Source organism: Phasianus colchicus, chromosome 4 (assembly GCF_987193195.1).
Source record: "Phasianus colchicus chromosome 4, bPhaCol1.hap1.1, whole genome shotgun sequence".
NCBI lineage: Eukaryota > Metazoa > Chordata > Aves > Galliformes > Phasianidae > Phasianus > Phasianus colchicus.
This window is the reverse complement of record NC_143439.1, coordinates 20440919-20459408: the sequence shown is the minus strand read 5'-3', so window position 1 is coordinate 20459408 and position 18490 is coordinate 20440919. Positions and strand designations below refer to the sequence as shown.

At 43.7% G+C, this 18490-nt stretch overlaps 1 protein-coding gene and 1 long non-coding RNA gene across 18 annotated transcripts in view; one reads left to right on the top strand and one right to left on the bottom strand.

Annotated features, from left to right (window-relative positions):
* Positions 1-17273, bottom strand: part of CXXC4 (CXXC finger protein 4) — a 165470-nt gene extending 148197 nt beyond the window's left edge. For 7 of the 17 annotated variants that reach the window (XR_016465890.1, XR_016465889.1, XR_016465892.1 and 4 more), the window contains exons 1-3: positions 17109-17273; positions 16471-16593; positions 7458-7530 (exon numbers count right to left, since the gene is read on the bottom strand). The gene's annotated coding sequence lies outside the window, so the exon portion shown is untranslated. The remainder of the gene's footprint in view (positions 1-7457; positions 7531-16470; positions 16594-17108) is intronic. The other 10 variants (XR_016465897.1, XR_016465900.1, XR_016465895.1 and 7 more) reach the window with 3 other exon arrangements.
* LOC116238113 (uncharacterized) lies at positions 9350-10529 on the top strand. The gene is made up of 3 exons (XR_004168891.2): positions 9350-9532; positions 9651-9796; positions 10022-10529. It is a non-coding gene; the product is annotated as an uncharacterized LOC116238113 (long non-coding RNA).
* Positions 17274-18490: the final 1217 nt, after the last annotated feature.

Here is an 18490-nt window from a genome sequence, read left to right as displayed (position 1 = left end):
GGAGTAACCCAAGAATCATAATGAATATCCCCAGTAGGTGTAATTATACAGCAGCTTTTCACTTACTACTTCACCTCCTTGCAGACATTGTCAGGAGACAGGGATTTCCTTCAACTCCCTTGAATGCTTTAGTTTACCTTTTAAATTAGTCCTACTTAGAAGAGTGAGGAAAGCTATTTTTAATTGTTGCCACGACCTGCAGTTTTGCAGACTGCATTTTACTTTCTGTGGTGGAAGAAACGCAAGCTTTTAGAGGTACAAATGGGATTCACTTTCAACTCACAAAACACATTGGGACCCAAACTTTCTTTCTGGGATGTGGGAAATAATAATACAAACAAAAGGAAATGCACGGCGAGGAGCCATCTATTTAGCAACAGCATCACTGAGGACAGGCTGTCCATGCCCCAGATTCCTTGTGAGAAAAATAGCAGCACTAATACCACCCACAAACAACACGATAACCACAGCTTTGTTCCCACCAGAGATACGACAGCAGAATCCTGTAAGAGAAGTCATCTGATATGTCAGCTCATTAAATTAGTCAGAACGGGTGAATGGGGAAGAGGAATATACCATTGTAATGTACGTTAATTAACAAATGCTATAAGAGAGGCATTTAAATGTATGAAAATGAATATTAATGAGATTAAAACACCTAATTATTGTGCATCTAATGGTATTATCCAAAGCATCCAACAGAAAACGCCTAATTGTCATGCATCTAAGGCAACAGTGCAAATCTTCAGACACAAAGATTCAGTGTACATATAGATCGCATTATGACTTCAATTAAAGGCATTGCAAAATCTCTACAGTGAAACTTGAATCTCTAAGGTTTGCTTGGTTTTGATGGTTGTTTTTAAATTCGATTTATGAAAATATTGCAAATTCCTGATATCATTGTTGCACATCAAAATTGCATATTTCCTTCTCTCCAAGTTTCTGAAACGTTTCACTGAAGCGTTCCCCATTTCTGCATGCATACCTTAATTCTGTAAAAGTACCATTAGAAACAGTGGGCTGCAAACCAGTATGGAATGAAGCTTGGAGGAATTTTTTACGAAACTGCACGGAGCAAGACTCAGTCTGCATGAAATTCCTTCCTGCATGGAGGGCTACCGAAGGAGAATCCTGAGCTAAAAATAGTATGGATTCCTGGAATTGAAGACCGCCTCGTAATACATATGCATTAGGAAGCTGAAATAAAATTATACAGGCCACTTGAATTCTATTATTTCCTAATTACTCAGCGGTCCGCTTTACAACCTTAATGTTCCTTTAATGTACATTTTTCAAGATTTTTTTTAAATGCAACTGTAGATAGAGAGCACATGTCTTGACTGTAGCTAGAAGGACAGTGGGAGTTTTGGCTTACAGAGGAATTCCAGAGCAGCTGAGCTGTGTGCACATTCCCTGTTTGAGGCTTGACTGTATACCAGGGACGTGTCTAGGAAAGGTTATAATTTAATGACTGCTCTCTGTGTGGTATTTGCAGTCCCAACATGACTAACATCATTCACATACAATCAATGAAGTCGTAATCCTACCATCAAAGCAATTAACGAAAACAGAGCACATTAGCTTAGTATTGGAGCCAGAATTGATTCCTGAAAGACAGCTCTCTCCTCTCCCAAATCTGAGTTATTAATATGTATATAAGCACCAATGTGACAAGCACTTTAGATATACCTTGACATATATATTTACTGTCGCTCAAAATGACTTACAATCCATCTTATTTTATAAAAATTATATCTTATCCAGGCTCCTAAATTTCTTATGAGAATGTAGTATGGAACTGCGAGAAGAACGTTCCCAAAACTGAGGGGATTTACCTTATCCACTAAGCTTTTTATCCTATCAGAGAAAGAAATTCTGTTCGTTTGTATGACTTACTTTTAATAAATCCTTGCTGCCATCTATTTACCATCCATATTGCTGTAGCTGCATCCTAACTTTACTAATAACTCCAACAACATATTTGGGACTGAATTCCAGTTTAACACACTGCTTTGCAACATCCAGATTTTGTGATGTTCCCATTCACAGGTAGGTGCTGCTCACCTCAACACACTTAACAACTGAAGGAACACCAGGGGAGTACTTTACATCACTGCATATGCAAAGATTCTCTGGGGGTTTCCCAACCCTATACATACAAACCAACAAAGCACTTCTAATACTACAGCTAGCAGAGGGCAGAACCAATGTGGCGACAATATTTTGCACTGGTTGGGATACAGGTGGAATCTCCAACTGCAAAAAAGAGTCTCCCAGCAGTTGTGTGCCCTTGAGTTAACTGTCTTTGAGTTAGGAGCACTAGAGGGAGGACAGTCGTGCTGCAGTGTCACAGTTAAGCCATAGAGGGGAGTCCTATTAGCAGCTGCTGTGTGGTAGTAACTCTCATTTTTGCCTATACTCTCCAAGCATGAAGACAACTTCAGAAAAAGGCAACAATGCGCTTCACTTAAGCCAACTCAAGTTACAAATTTGAATTATAGCGTATTTGCCCACAAATAGCTCCACTTCTCATTATTTTTCTCTCTTCTGTCTGTTTCAATCTATAGCATTAAATTGTACTAATATGGGTTGTGGAGTCTCTACAGTGAAGGCACATCCTTTGAAAACCAAGAGCAAATCCTTGCACTTAATGGATTGTAGTATCTGTATATTGCAGGGGAAAGAAATAGTTGCCCTCAAAAGGATGAGCAACAACACCAATATTGCCCCAACTAAAATTCTGGGATCTAGGGAAAACTGTTTCAGAAATGGGAAACAGTCCAGCATGGTGGTTAGCATCTCAACCTGAATGGAAGCCAGTCACGAGCTGAGATAGCCCAGATATTACAAAACATGTTTGGACCCCAAATGAAAGCAAAGAACCACGAAAACATACACTATAAATTTTTTTCTATAGAAGATAAATACAATCTGGCAAAAATATAAATACATATTTTAAATGCCCGATTCTCAAAAAAAAAGTTAGCCCCCAAACCACTTCTCAGAAGGTTTACACAGTCAATATTAAACTACTGTGCAGAAGAGCTGAAGATATTGATAGCTGGTAATGCAAACGAGATTGCAGTTAATTGTTAACATCTCCTGGGCTACACTTCCTACGTCCCCGCACAGATGATGAATAAAATTATTTACCTATTCAAGTAATGAGAGCTATGCATTTTGATATCCACATACACTGTAACTCAGACCTCCTCTGAGATCCCTACCTGTAATTAGGAACAGATGTAAGATCTTGTTCTTGAATTGCTAAAAACAAATTTCAGCCCTCCTATGATAAATGACTTAGTGGCACAGCTCATGGTAAGAATGCTTCTGCCAAAGGACCCTCCTCAGGGCACTGGACCTCATCAGCCACCCTTGGCACAACAACCCTACTGGGGCCTCCCCACATATTTCACACGGCCTTTCCATTGCTGACATGGGACACTTGCTAAAACACCCCCAGGTGACAGGGCTACTGTAGAGCAGGAAAGTGGCAAGCAACATTTATCTGGCCTCATTCCTGATGAAGAAAACCATAGGTCTGTTCATCTGAAACCTCGGCAATTCTGTAACACATACAGACTTCTCTGCGGTCATTTAAAACTAAGCATACACAACATTATGTACTTTCAGCAACAACTCTCACAGCTCAGCACATGCGGCTGGGGAATACTCTTCAAATTATATCATGGGGGAAACTCATGATGACGTTCATTTTATTCTCCAAATGTCATGCTACCACAGGAAAACATGTCTACTGCAAGCAGCCAAGTTTCTTTTCATCAACTATTTTAACAGCTGGCTGAAATAACCCAGGAGGAATAGGCTGGTTCATTTTCTTGCTCTGGCATGTGGGTACCAATCCCAAAGTCTGGCAGAGAAGATTGAAAGCTCTGGAGAATTCGCTGTCTAAAGATGCAGCAGGGTGACCTCACCCTAGTCAGATGCATTGCTTGGGCTATCCTACATGTCCCAGCCCCATGGCAAATTCTGCCAGCAACAATAAGGCACCGAGGATGCGTAGCAGGCCCAACACATTTACAGCAGCAGGCCTGAAGAGGTTAAAAGGAGAGGAGGGGGACAAGTGAAGCTGCCTTCTTTCATATTCCTTCTGGACTAAATTCCCTCCCTTGAATTATGCCGATTGGGCAGAGTTTATAACCCCCCTGGCTCCTGGCTTAGGTGATTAAAATGATGCCTTGCAAAAAGAAAGTTGCAGAATAGCTGCAACCCCTCAGGCCCGTAGAAGACAGACAGAAATTTATATTTACTGAGGTCATCTCAGTACAAGAAAGTTTCACCGGTTTCATTTGCATCTGACTGAAACAATTCAAGTTAAACTGATGCGAATGCCTTCATACATCTTTATTTGAAGATGTTAAATGGGGGTTTACTTGATTTCAAAGCTAATCTACATCTAAAAGAAGCAGCCAGATGAAATAAGACTGCCCACAACATATTTTGCATTGGTTTAACTAAGCAGGTTTATCAGTCATCTCAGTGCAACTCCCTCATGTATACAAGGTCTGGAAATACATTCACTCTCCAGCATTACTCTGCTTCATGCTGGGAGAATTTGCAGCTGGAAGGGGCTCAGGGGAACCGCAATGACTAGAAATAAAAGGATTGTGGGGGGAATCATAGCTGGTGTGCTCATGGGCCCTCCATGGACATTGCCTAAATTAGAGTAATTAATATAGGGGAATGTGTCTGTGTTCCTCGGTAGTTTATAAATGTTACAAAAAGAGAAACGTTTTATATGTCCCCTGATGGATTTTAAATGTTAATAAATGATGTGCAGGGAGGTATTTTACATCTCTCCATTTAACAGTGAGCTGACAGCTGCAATTACGGGCCAGTCTCTGGCCCAGCAATTCTTACAGGAACCTGAGGCATAAATGGAATAGCTTTCTTCCAGAATAACAAAGTGCATCAGGATGCTGGCTCAGCATTTCAACACCCAAACAAAAGCCAAGGTGAGACATTTTTCACACCCTGGAAACTCCCTTTCTCTGTGACATGCACTTGCCAGTCATTGCTTCCCCTGCCAGCAGAGACCTACAGCTTTGCTTCCTGTGGCAGCTCTTCACATCACACGAATGCAAGAATTAATGGAGCAATCAGTTACTTACTATGGTGCTCCTCTGCTGTGAGGCAGACATAGATCTGGACTGTACCTGGCACATTCAGAGCAGCACAGGAATAAAGTGGTATTGCATGTCTCACTGTGTGCACTTTCAACCTGTTTTTGGTCAGAAACCTACTAACTCTGAATCACAGCAGCATTCTTTCTGGTCCCAGGTTTCTTCACGGCACTAGGAGGTCTGTGTCTGCATACCTATCTTCGCCAGCACAGACAGCCTATCCCTTCAAAAAGCAGCATAGGGACTGCTCAGTAATGTCTGCCCCAACAGAAAGCCCTACTAGGTTTCAGTATGCCCTAGCCACTGCCCCTCCCATGTCCTCTGCCCAGTTCTCACCAGTAGAACTGAGCCTCTTTGAAGTTGAAAAAAGTTTGAAGCAGTATTTTAGTTGTGTATGTTTCAGGTTGCAACCTGTGTCACGAAGTAACAACAGAGAAACCAGTACTCAAAACACTGTATTCCTGCTTGTCTCCTTTCAACCTCCCCTTTTTCTTAGCTACAGAACAGCCTTGGTACTGATCTGTTAGTCCTATTTTCACTCCATGAGAATTGCATCCCATTGACAAGAAAAGGTGATTCAGAACTGAATGAAACCAAGCAGAACTGTGAGCAACACCCTGCATTTTCCCAAAGGTAAAAGAATGTGGTTTACAATTCTATTAAAATCCCACAAGATAGTTTTCATTTTGTTTTGTTTTTGTCACTGACAAACTCTTTCTTTCTTTTATTTTACAACGGCATAAGACTACAGCTTAATATACCAGATTTATTTTTTAAAAGCCCTACACTTCCCACCACATCTTTATTTACACAAAGGGTTGTAAAGTGACTGGTTTCTTTCATCCTCCCCTTTCTGTCATTGGAAAACACTGGTGAAAAAAGGGCAAGTTCAACTATTAGAACGATAGTTTTCTTTCAATTACTGGTTCCAAAACTGCACCTCAGCAAAGCTAAGAAATTCTAGGTCGTAAAAGCAAGGTTTGGTTTCAAATTTGGAAAAGAATTAGGTTCACACTTTCACTGTAGTTGTGCTGTATGCAATTATAACCAAACATCATTACACATCTACCACTTACATATTCTCTCTGTTCTACACAAAGATTTCTCAGTTGTGTCTTAGGAATGGGTCTTGTTTACTCCTTTTAAGGTCTAGGTCTTTAGTACAGAATTTCTGGTACTGCTTTTCTTCAACAGCTATCTGTGGCTGGTTACACATTTCCTCCATTTTGCATTAGTTTGAATATAAATGTTTGTGATTGTCCTTCCATTCTTCAGAACTCTGCTGTTTATGATTGTGAATGGATTTCCAGAGCTTGTGAACATCAGGGACCACGTGTTAATAACCAGTTTATGTTACGTATCACTTTCAGTTCATTCTTAACGGCATGGTTCAACCACCTTCATTTAAGTAAAACAGTAACACTGAGGTTACTATGGCCACTATTTATAATAAAGCATGACAGTAGCTTATTGTATTGGTCTATCAGATTATTATAAATGCCTGCTAATTAATCCAAGCTAATAAATGAGGGTAGAAGCAGCACCACCATATGGAACAATAGCTATAGGTGCCGAAACACAGCTTGGCAGCTGAAAGCCACAGGATTATGGTAAAGCATTTCCAATGAGACACCATACCTAGGGCAGAGTGAGGTAGGAGAGGCTACAGCACTAGGAGGTACACCTGCCTGACCTAGCTCCATCCAAAACCTAATCCCTCCAGTGCTGGATGTTACCCTTCACAGAAATGCCCCGCACAGTCAGCCAAGCCTCTCAGAAGAAACACCCACAGCCTCTGCTGCTTTCCTCCCCCTAATGCAAAGGGGAAAAACAGTATTGTGCATACCTCCTTGAAAGATTGTCAGTCCCTGCAGCTAGGAGGTGAGGTAATATAATAAGGAAGGCCAACAGCAGTTCAACTGAGAGCACTAGATCTTCTTAGCCCTCATTATTGCGTGGACCCATCTAACCAGCTGCTGTTCTACTGCCAGCGACTGCCAATATTCAAGCCCAACAAACATTACAAATCCCCTCTCAGCTGCAATCTATTCTTTATGTTCTACCACCTCAGTGACAATCACAGAATACACCCTAAACGAGTCTCACTTTGAGGCAATCAAATTAAAGTCATTCCGCAATGGCTTGTTTGCAGAAACATCAACATTGTACCCGCCTTGTATCAGAAAGAGTGGTATTTTTCTACAGGGAAAAAGTTATTTGCCACTGACTTGACTGATTTGGCAATTTCTCTGCTTATCAATATCTCACAGTTCTTTCATGTTTACAAAATATAGTAATAATACTTACCATCTTGTGGGCTGCTGTGAGGAATAATTCTTCAGTTCTTCAGAAATGCTCAGAGATCCTCCAAAGCATCAATCTGGAAATAAAATAAGCATGATCATTAGCACATGTGGGGGATTTATTCTATTCATCGCCATTCTCCAATACACAAACAACTGCATTTGGGGTTAGGTGTTTGATCCTCTGTGCTTGCACGACAGCATAAAACTCACCACATTTTAGTACACCTCAGTGGTATCAGGAATCACTATTGGAGGTTACTATTATTGGTGTTTATATTTTTTTTCTCTAAAACAATACCTAAGAATTTAATCTAAACATGGAAACCTCCCTAGACAAAGAAAGTTCATGGGTCTATCAAAAACACAGAAATGGTATGAATTCACAATATGGAAGACAGAACAAATGAATTTATACATTCACAAAGCAGTAGTACTAAATGCCTGATGAAGGTGACCTGCGCTGTTGCTTGAACACAACTATTTCTTTCCAGTGGCTACCAACAGAATCCAAAGCAACAATGACCACTAGGCATGCCATTTAGATGCTTGAGACCAGGAAGTTAGCATAGACCCAAAAATAACAGAAATTACTAGTTCAATCCCACTTCAAACTGGACAGAGCGTCCCCACAGAGCTAAATGTCTCCACATAAATGTATTCCCAAACTTTGCTCACCCTTGGAAGTGAGCACATTTCAATTAAGGAGCACGGAGAGTCAATTTCCATGCCTGCCACAAGACTCAGTATGACCCTGAGAAAATAGAAGATGAGGGATTTTCTCGCACCCAAACTGCAGGTAGGGAGCCTGCATCCTCCTATCTGCAGCTTTAAACAAATTCCTTTCAATCCTTCTCTGTCCCTGCAAAATGGGGGTAGCGTTTTCTCTCTCTTCCCATCTGCTGCCTGCTTAGTCTGGGAATTCTTGGGGACTACGTCCATTTCTTCTAGGGTGTATAAACGGGGTGCTTAATGCAGGTCTGAGCTGCTCTAGGCTCTAACAAAAAGCAAAACAAACACAGCAACGACACCTCAACTGTGGCAATTGTGAATCTACACGCTGCTCACACAGACAGAGAAAAGCAGTCCACTTTCACCCCCAATCTAGAGTGCAGGTCTTTGTTGAGCAGGTCTCCAAGTTTAAAAGACGCCCTTCTGGGCCTCCATGTTTCTTGTCCCTCAGTAAGTTCAATACATACATTCACCGCAAGAAAATCAAGAGAGGGGGCTAATTAAGCCCTCCTGCTCCACAGTTTTTGCCAGAAACTTGACTCAAAACAGGTTTGTAGTCCAAGAATTGGGTTCTATTTTTTTAATGCATGCTTTATGCATTTCTAAGCTGCACCTAGATTAGAATTGGATGAGCCAAAGCAAATACATATGTGCACACGCAGACAGTGCTAGGTGCATTTTTCTGAGAGACAGGCAGAGAGCGAGTGAGTTTGCTTTCCCAGTATTTCTGCATCTATAAGCAGGAAGGCTTGAAAACCTTGCAAAGAAAGTCTGTTCCCTGGAGAATTCTTGCCTCGCTCTCTGCAGCTTCAAGAAGCAATCTCTGGCTACCGTGCATGGGAATCCCAGGATTTTGGCACAGTTTTAACATCGCCATCATTAGAAACATTGATTTACTTTAATTACCACCTCGTACCCTGCACTGCCACATGCAGTCAGAATGTCAATTCTTTATCAATGTGTGCTGTTGACATGGAAACAGATCAGCTGAAATGGAAGCAAAAAGAAAAAAATGTGTTACTGCTCTAAGTTATACTTAGAAGCGGTAAATCTGTGTGTGCTACAACAGATTTAAATACTCAATAAACTACACAGACGAAATAAACAACTGTTTGGGGTGACAGTCGTTTCAGTTGTTTACATCATAGACTGCATTTAGAAAAGCTCCAGTGTTACTATGGTAACCACTTTTGCTTAAACGTAGTTGTGGACGCACTTTAGGTAGGCTCTAAATTAACTGCAGATGGAGGAGCAGTGCTGGGGATCCAGCCAAAGGAGCAGATACCCCCATCAGCCCTTCTCTCTGCCCCCTGCCCTACTGGGGACACAGGCAGAGCATTGTGCAGAGTAGGCACCCCAGCTCACTCTTTCTGCACTCTCAGCAAGGACCTGCAGCAGCTGACGGGCTGCACCAGGTCAGTTTTAGAGATAAAATGACACGGAGCTGCTTCTCATCCCCTCACAGCTCATAACACAGCCCAGAGCTGCTCGCTCGCTCCCTGCAGTCACTGGCTGGGTGGCACTGAGAAGAGGGGCCGGCAGCGGAGGCCTGCTGCATGTCTTTGGTCCTCTTTGGGACCTCTCCCTGCAAGAGAGCAGAGCTGCAGGAAGGTGAGTGTGCTGCACACACATTCTGCCAAAATCTGTGAGTTGGAGCAGACGCTGCCTCACTATTAACTTCACGGAGCTAAGAAACCATCCTAAAAGATGCAACACAGACCTTTGACCAGCACTACATTTCCACTAGAAAGATTAAATCACTGTGCAGCTAAAGCTAGTTTCATAGTCATAGGGAACAAGGCCAGAGGGGCCACTGTGATCTGCTGTTTTTAATAGGGATTAAAGGAGCCTACGGTCTCAGGCACACCTGCCTTCCAACCTGAAAGTGAACAGCAGTGAGATGGAGATCACTGAGCAGAAAATGGAGGGAGAGGCTCTTCTGCCCTCTTGCCATGTGCCAGGGCAAGGGGCGGCAGGAGGAGCAGACACACTAAGGATGACTTCTCTAAAGAGGATCGTGGAGGCGCTGGGAGCCAAAGGCTGTTCAAAGCCCTTGGAGCCGGCAGCAGTAGAGAGACATGCAAGTCCTGAACTGTAGGCAACGCACCCCATGCTTCAACTGTGAGAAAACGTCAAGGAAAGGGGATTTTTTTTGTTGTTGTTTCTTCCTTTTTCCACTTTTCACATTTCTGCATGATTACATTTGATAATGATGCCCACCTCCCAAAAGGTCGTGCATCAATTAGCAAGGGAAGGAAGGGCACACATCATTAATTACACACTGGCCTGCGAAATAAGAACATGGAATAAAGCATAACATTCTAAAAATAGCAGGAGGCCTGCCTTGTTTAGGTCAAGTTTTATTTTAATTCCCTTAATAAAACATCTGATATTAAACAACGGAGCGGAAGACATGCCGCTGTTTAGCCTCAATGGGTGCTTCAGACAGATCTGCTGCGATTTAATCTGCACAGCAGAATGCAAAGCTGGAGAATGTAAGTTTATGCGAGCGTGAGACATAATTGTTCCTTAAGCTTATGCAGCTCTTATCAATCTAAATGATCCCAAGGTATTCTACAAACCATATACGCATGGGAACGCTTCTACCTGTACTGCTGCTTTACATATGGGATTTTGGCGAGATCCAGGATGTGATCCAAAATGCTGGTACAGATACATGCAGTCAGAGAGAAGGAGAAAAGCTACGCACTGCCATGGGTGCGTGCCACAGACAGAATTATAGTGAACAAATTCTGCTCAAGTAGGGCTGAGGGAACAGAAAGGGATGAGAAAAGGACATGCAGTGCGTGACTCTGTAGGTACAACCAGTCCACATCAGAAGTGGCCAGCGAGTGTTACAGCACAGTATTCTGAGGCAATTAAAGCATGCACACTGGAAGTGTACATGCTTCTGGAATGAGAGACAGCCTCTGTCTGACACTACGTGTAGGCTAAGCAGAATAGACTGATGAAGCAGGCAGAAAAGCATCTTGCTTATAACCAATTTTCAATTAGGGAATAGTAATGTAAAGATCACACAGGAATGTTGCAGAAAAGAAGAAAACAACGCCAGCTGCCCTAAGCATAAATCAAATGCCTTACACACACACACACGCAAAACCAAACCACCTTGTTCCTCCTCTGGAGAGCGGATTGTGGTTGCTGGGAAAATGTATTGCAGAGGGACAAAGGAAAAAATATAGTGGAATTATTAGTGCAAGCTCTTACTCTTTTGAAGCATGCCCTATGGGCAACTCAGTTTCCAGTCAGAATGTACCAGATAATCGTTTTCAAAGCCTCATCTGAAAACACAAGTGATGATCTTACCCTACACCAATGGCAATAAAGGCAGCAATCTTCCACCTATGCTAAACCAAAGGTACTGTTTTCTTATGCCCCTAATACATCTGAGGAACAGATGCTCCTAAAAGCCACAGTCTTTTGATCCTATAAATTGAATGCTTTTCAGAATGTCACACAGAATTCTCCCATCAATCCTAAGAAAACATAATCTAAAACAGAAGATGATTTTGATTTTCCTCGTGACTTGGCAGATGAAGAGATAATTAGATATGGAAAAACGAGTGGTTTTGAGGATGAATGTACCTGCTGTAATCCTACCACCAAGTGAATTAAGGTTTGCCTCCTGCAGTAAGAAGTATTCTAACTCAGCATCTGGAGGAAAGCTAAGACCTGCCAGATTACAGAAGTCATCGGTGGTCCTTCCTGTGAAACCAGTGAACAGAAGGAAAGGGAAGAGAGGGAAAAGTCGAAAAAGTCCTTCCTGTCTCCATCCGTGGTTATAAGCAATAAAAGAATCCAGCAACACTACACACACACACAAAAAAAAAAAAAAAAAAAAAAAAACACCTAAGGTGTGTGATTGCCTATTCTTTTCTCCCCATTAAACCTAAATGATTCCTCTTATGGACCGGTCACATGAAGCAGCTTATTTTGTCAAGTGCTCTTCAGCCTAACCATGGCTCCCACCTCTGGAAGTGGAAGAATCCCATATGTCAAGTAAGCGAACACAGGTTATACTTCTGCAAGGATAGCTCAATGCTGATTGAAAGTCTCATTTGTCAAAGGAAAGAATTGTTGTTTTTCTTTTCAAATTAACCTAGATGAAGAAAAAGATATTTGTCCAGACCTAAGAGCTTTTTCATTCCTCAAGCAGCTGCTAGTTTGAGAGAATTTTAAATGGTTGGCCTTTATGAAATGAATTGGTAATCACAGCCCTGTGCCTCACACTCTAGACAGAACGATTCAGGGGACTGGTAATAGGATAAAGCCTTTCACCTCGCCAGCTGTGGTTCAAATTCAGAATAATTCTTAACTTACTAAACACTGTCACTACATGATGGGCATTTGATTGTTATCGTACAATGAATCACGTGTTTTTCTATCGTGGAAAAGTACTCATAGCGCAGATAATACACTAATTATTGTTAGTAATTAGCAGCACTCTCAGTAATGACAGTAGGAGACCTGCAGAAAATTACCCATATGTTCACCCCTTGGAGGTTGTCATTTCAAGGCAGGGGTTAAGCCCTTCAGACAGTCACTGTGGCGATTCTTGTAGCTCTTTCCCACCTTGGGTATGTTTTGCAGATGAACTGAGTTCAGCCTCCAGAGCTGTCAATCTACCACTTTTATTACGGCTAAATTACTTTTGTTTCAAGTGCTGGAGGCGACTTTGAATGCCGGGTCTAATTAGAATGTAATTGTCGGAAGATCTGAGCAACTGTGGCAGGTTTGGGTGGAGAATTTGGTGGCTTAGAGTATTTGTGCAAACAAATTTCACAAGCACAAAACCTGCAGCTGCTTCTAACAGTGGGCATTTGCTTAGGCAGCGCACACAACTAACTGTCCAAGGCAGAGAAACAAAACTTTGAATTTCCACATGCAAACTGATAGACATGAAAAAGCCATCTGCCCAAATAGGCTGTTTCCTGGGTCAAGCACTTTTCATGGTACCAGGATGATTTGGTGCAAACAGCAGAAAAGGAGTTTAATCAGGAACAAATATATCTGTACAAATGGAATGAGGTACATTGAACTATGCGAGGACCAATAGCAACAAAGAAGTATACATGTTTATAAATAACCCTGTTTTCAGAATAATAGTTTAAAAAAAAACACAAAATAAATCTCAAATATACATATATATATATAAGTATATATATAAGAATAAATCCTGCCATTTAACACTAGAAGCCTTATCTTTCCCTAGAGGAAAAATATTCATAAACAGTCCAGGAACTCCACACCCTGTTGCTGACTAGCATTTTTCCTCTACTTCCTTTGGGAATGCACAGACCCTCACCACTTCAACCCCTTTAATACAGCACAACCCAGAGATTTGCAGGGAAATCCTGAAGATCTGAGAGTGAACATTTAAAGGCCAGGGAGCTTCTGCTAGGAGACCCTGTGCTTCCAAGCTATCTCCTGAGGTCTACCTATCATAATGACAGCGTTACCTCTTTGTGCAGCTCCAGGGAGAGCTGTGCAAATATTGGATTATCTGGTTCAATGGCCAAACAAAAAACAATCATGGGTAGAAAAAAATTCAGTTGAATCTACTTGGAATAAAGCTAAGGGGGTGGGGAATATGGCTAAGGAAAAAGAAAAAAAAAAAACCAAGGAGGAACAAAGGAGGAAATGTTTGCTTTTAATGTATTAAATCCTCTCCTCTATATTTTTGACATGAAAGGGAAAAAAAAAAAAGGCCACACAAATTTAAATCAGTTTAAACCCTTCCTTTTTCTCAGTGTGATTTTTATTTGTTTGTTTGTTTTCCTTGCAATAAGCCTGCACTAAATTTCATGTCACACCAAAACAGATCCGGTCTCCCTGAAAAATTTGTTTCCTTCAGCAAATCTACTGCTTAGTGTCACTTTGCTTTCATCCAGCTCTAGGAAGAATTGTACAGTCTGAAGTATAGAGCTCCAGTAACCAGACTTCTGCCTATAAGGAAAGAGACAAGTTTTCAAGCCAGAAAACTCATCTACTCAGTCATTATGTGATAGCCAATTTTTTTCCCCCACAAAGGGAGAAGAGAACCAAATACCATCCTCTGAAGGACAGACTAGTAGCCTCACTTACTCTCCGTACCATACTTGCTATGTTTTGTTCTCCTGTAAACAAAACCACAGCCACAGTTCCTTACTCAGCTGATTTTTGTTTTGCTCCCACAGCCATGCCTGTCTGAGATGAAAGGCAGACAGATTTACACCAAGGGCAGTAAAGTCCATGAGATGCCATCAGCACATTCCCACATGCCTATGTAATGTGTTCCTTAGCTTGGCTGGCAGTGGGTGCACCTGGAAACCCGAGTGGTTACTGGTTTCATACAGCTCTATCAGGACCGGCTGAGTTGTAGTTGGCTCCTCTGCTTGCACAGAAGCAGATAAATTGGATTCAGGAGCTTCTGCTGCAGAACTGGCTTTAGTGAATATGAACAGATACTCTCTACTACATAAATACATATAACAAAAATCAGGTTGAAATTTGCTCAAAATGACAAAAAAAGAAAAATACAAAGGTCTGCAGAACTGCCGCTGGGAAATACGAACATTACCATTTTCTAGAGAAAATAGATACTTATGTATATATACCAGAATTGGAGCCAAATTTTCTCAGAATGACAAATGTTGTAAGAATTCATAAGCCTTCATGAAAACCCAAATCATAAATCCGTAAGTCAAAGCAATAGCAGACAGGCAAAAGTCTGTTTAAACTTCTTTCCTCCACACATTTTCTACATGCAGAATAAGGCACTGGCCAATATTTATGCTATATTCTACAAACTACTGTCCACAAAAGAGTTTGCTTCCATGGATCACAAGCCAGCTAAACACCCCAGAAGCACAACTAGAAGAGACTGAAAGCCCATTCAGAGTTTACCAGCAGCTTTGTCTGGATAATGTTTGCATGGGAGGAGAATAGCTAAAAAGTAAAGCTGAGAAGAGAAACCTGACAGCCAACACGAAGAAGTTGGAAGACACATTGACAAAGCAGAACCAGAACTTCAAACAGCCATAGAATAATATATATATATTCAAAAAGAACTCCAGAAGGTAAAGGCAGAAGCTTGCAGGGGGAAGCAGAAACTTGATGGATTTTGAAAAGAGAATATCTAAAAAGGAATCAAAATGTGCAGGGGCTGGGAGTGCAAGTGAAGATCCAAAAGTAAACACACAAAAAAGGAAAATATAATTCTTGCTGGGGAATGGTGGATATTCTTTGACAGTGTAACAGCAACAAAAGATAAATTGATACATCCCTGCCTTCCATTCTAGGTGACTGTAAAATACCAGAGAAGAAAGCACACAAACGTTACAAGTAGAAAAAAAGTCAACGTGAAGAAACAGGAAAAAAAAGCTATTTAAATAATGAAAACGCAGAATCCTGTAAAGAAAATCTCTCTAATGTGTAAGATGAATGGTCTTCTCCAGGTGGCCACGGGATGAAGAAAAGCACAGGTATTTGAGAATGGCCCCATCCTAGAGCCCAGGATTACCTGAAGTCTAAGCAGACACTCGACAAAGGGAGTGCTTCTCCTCATACTTGCTCTGGGCTCATGTAAAGGTCAGAGAAGTATTGTTCCAGTCCAGTACACAGCCATCTTCTGGGATCAGGGAGCATGTATAAGTAAAAGGGCAGGAGAAACCTAGTCTTTGTCATCCTGCAAATACACAGCCATGCTGTGGGCAGTAGAGCTGCCCAGTTTCATCAAAAAAGGCTCTATTATCAGTCGTAAAGGACCGAAAGAGTCCTTTACATGTTGCACTTCCGCACTAGACATCATCCAGGGGTGTGATGTACAGCACCTGTGTTTATGGGATGGGGATATAAATCATCCCCAAGAGTACAAAGCTGCAGAAGAATACATCCACTAACCTTGATTTAATAGCTCACGGCAGACACAAGGAGACACATAATGGCAGATCTCTGTAAAGCCAACCCATGTCTGTAGCACGTCTGACAGGGTATGTAACAGTTTTTAAATTCTGCACGTAGGGATCAGATTGCATGGAGTCTGCCTCTAAGACATCATTACAACCTGCACGTTCACACCTCACATGGGTTTCAGGAGACCTCGCTGCCTTCTCAGCCACGCTCAGCCAGAGTAGCACTTGCAAGACAGAGAACATCTGCTTCTCAGATACTCTGTTTATTCCGGCTGACAAACACACTACATTGGTCCAAGTGTCCCACACAGCCCAGGAGCAACACTGTGATGTCTCCTTCCCTCCGAACACGCACAGAGCAGGAAACTCTACCTTACAGACAGGCCCTGGCAGGGTGTGATGGGCGGGGAGGGCTCGGCAGCTTCTCCTGCTGACACGCGGCCCTGCTGCATGCAGCACTCCTCATCTGCGTCAAAGGAAGGGCACAGACGCAACCTGAAAAGTCACAGAATGCAGAACACACCAAGTTGGAAGGGATCCATAAGGATCATCGAGTCATACAATTGTTAAGGTTGGAAAGACCAGTAAGGTCATCCAGTCCAACCAACGCGAGCTGAAGGCCTCACCCCATTGCTGAGAGCTTCCCCCTGGAAGAGCGGGACTGCTTTGGGCTCCTGCCCCATAGCTGGCCTACAGGCCCCCCTGGGGGACCTGGGCCCTGCTTGGTGTGTGTGTCAGCCCCGACACCACTGCCCCCATTTGAGGACCGGGAGCGCGCGGTGCTGAGGCGCTCCCCCTCACCTCAGGAGGGCACAGGCCTTCCCTCAGGGCTGCCTTTTGTCCCCGGGGCTGCCGCCTCCCTCACCTTTCATATTTACAAGAACGGTGCCAAGGTTTGCACGCACAACACCTAGGATTGAAATTAAAAAAAAAAAAAAAAAAAAAAAAAAAGGGCTTTGGGGACGACATTCAAGCTTAATTATTAACCCGCGGGAGCGCTTTCCCCGCACCTTTCTGCTTCGTCACGCCTTTACCGCGCCGGGGGACAACATGGCCGCCCGGGGGCGAGGAGGAGGGGGAGAGCGGGCGGGGAGCCAGCACGGCACTGCGCAGCGCGGCCCGCCTCGCCGCGGGGGGCGGCCACCCGGCGGCAACACCTGCCCCGGCGGCTGCCGCTCCCCCGCGGAGCCGCCGTCAGCGCCCGCCCAGGCGCTGCGATCCGGCGGGGGCTGCGGGAGGATGATGGAGGAGCCGCGCGTCGCCTCCAATTAGGATCAACGCTCCCGCCGCCCCCGCGCCGCCGCAACGGCGGGGCCGCAGCGCCCCCTGCCGCCGCCCGGCGCCCTCCCGCCCGCGGCGCTCACGGCCCCCACCGCCCCGCCCCGAAGCCCCGAGGCACGCAGGCCGCCGCAGCGCCGACCCCAGCGGGAAGGATCGGCGGGAAGGGATGCCGCTTCTCTAGCGCTCTGTTACACCCTCGGGTCAGAGTGCCCGTGCCGCCTCCGCTCCGAAATGGTGTCAAAACGAAGGGTGCGCTTTGCTGCCTTTATGGAAAACACCGCATCTCTCCCTCACACTTTTTACTACTTTTTGGCAGCTGTTTCAGAGCTCAAGACGAGTTCTTTAGCCTGTCAGCAGGCTGGAAAGTAGGTTCTGACTGCAGAATTACTGTTTGTGGATGAAACACAGACCTTCCTTGTGCACCTGCTTGTAATGTAAACATCTCGAGTTGCGTTCTGAGTCACAGCAGGGCTCGGGTCTGGATCCAGTGTGCCCTACAATGGCAGTCCATGGAGACCCCACACAGGCACGCAGTGGCTTCCACTGTTGGTACACAGTTGTGGCGCTTTGCTATGAATGAAAGTATGCCATTTCCTGTAGGTGAGCCTGCTCCCAGGGCACAGCAGCCAGGCAGAGCCTTGTTTCAGAGAATCAAAGTCATTTAAGTTGGAAGGGACCCCTAAAGGCCGCCTGGTCCCACTCCCTGCACCAAATAGGGGCATCTGCAGCTCCATCAGGTGCTCAGAGCCCCTCCAGCCTGACCTGGGCTGTCTCCAGGGATGGGGCATCCACCTCCTCTCTGGGCAACCTGTGCTAGTGCTTCATCACCCTTAGTGTAAAACACTTCTCCCTTGTATCCAATCTAAATCTCCCCTCTTTTAGTGTGAAACCATTTCCCCTTGTCTTGTCACAGCAGACACCACTAAAGAGTCTGTCCCTTTCTTTCTTACAACCCCCTGTAGATACTGAGAGGCCACTCTCAAGTCATCCCAGAGCCTTCTGTTCTCTATGCTGCACAGCCCCAGCTCTTTCAGCCTGTCCTCGGAGGGAGGTGTTCCATCCCTTGGATCACGTCTGTAGCCCTCCTTTGGATGCACTCCAACAGGTCTGT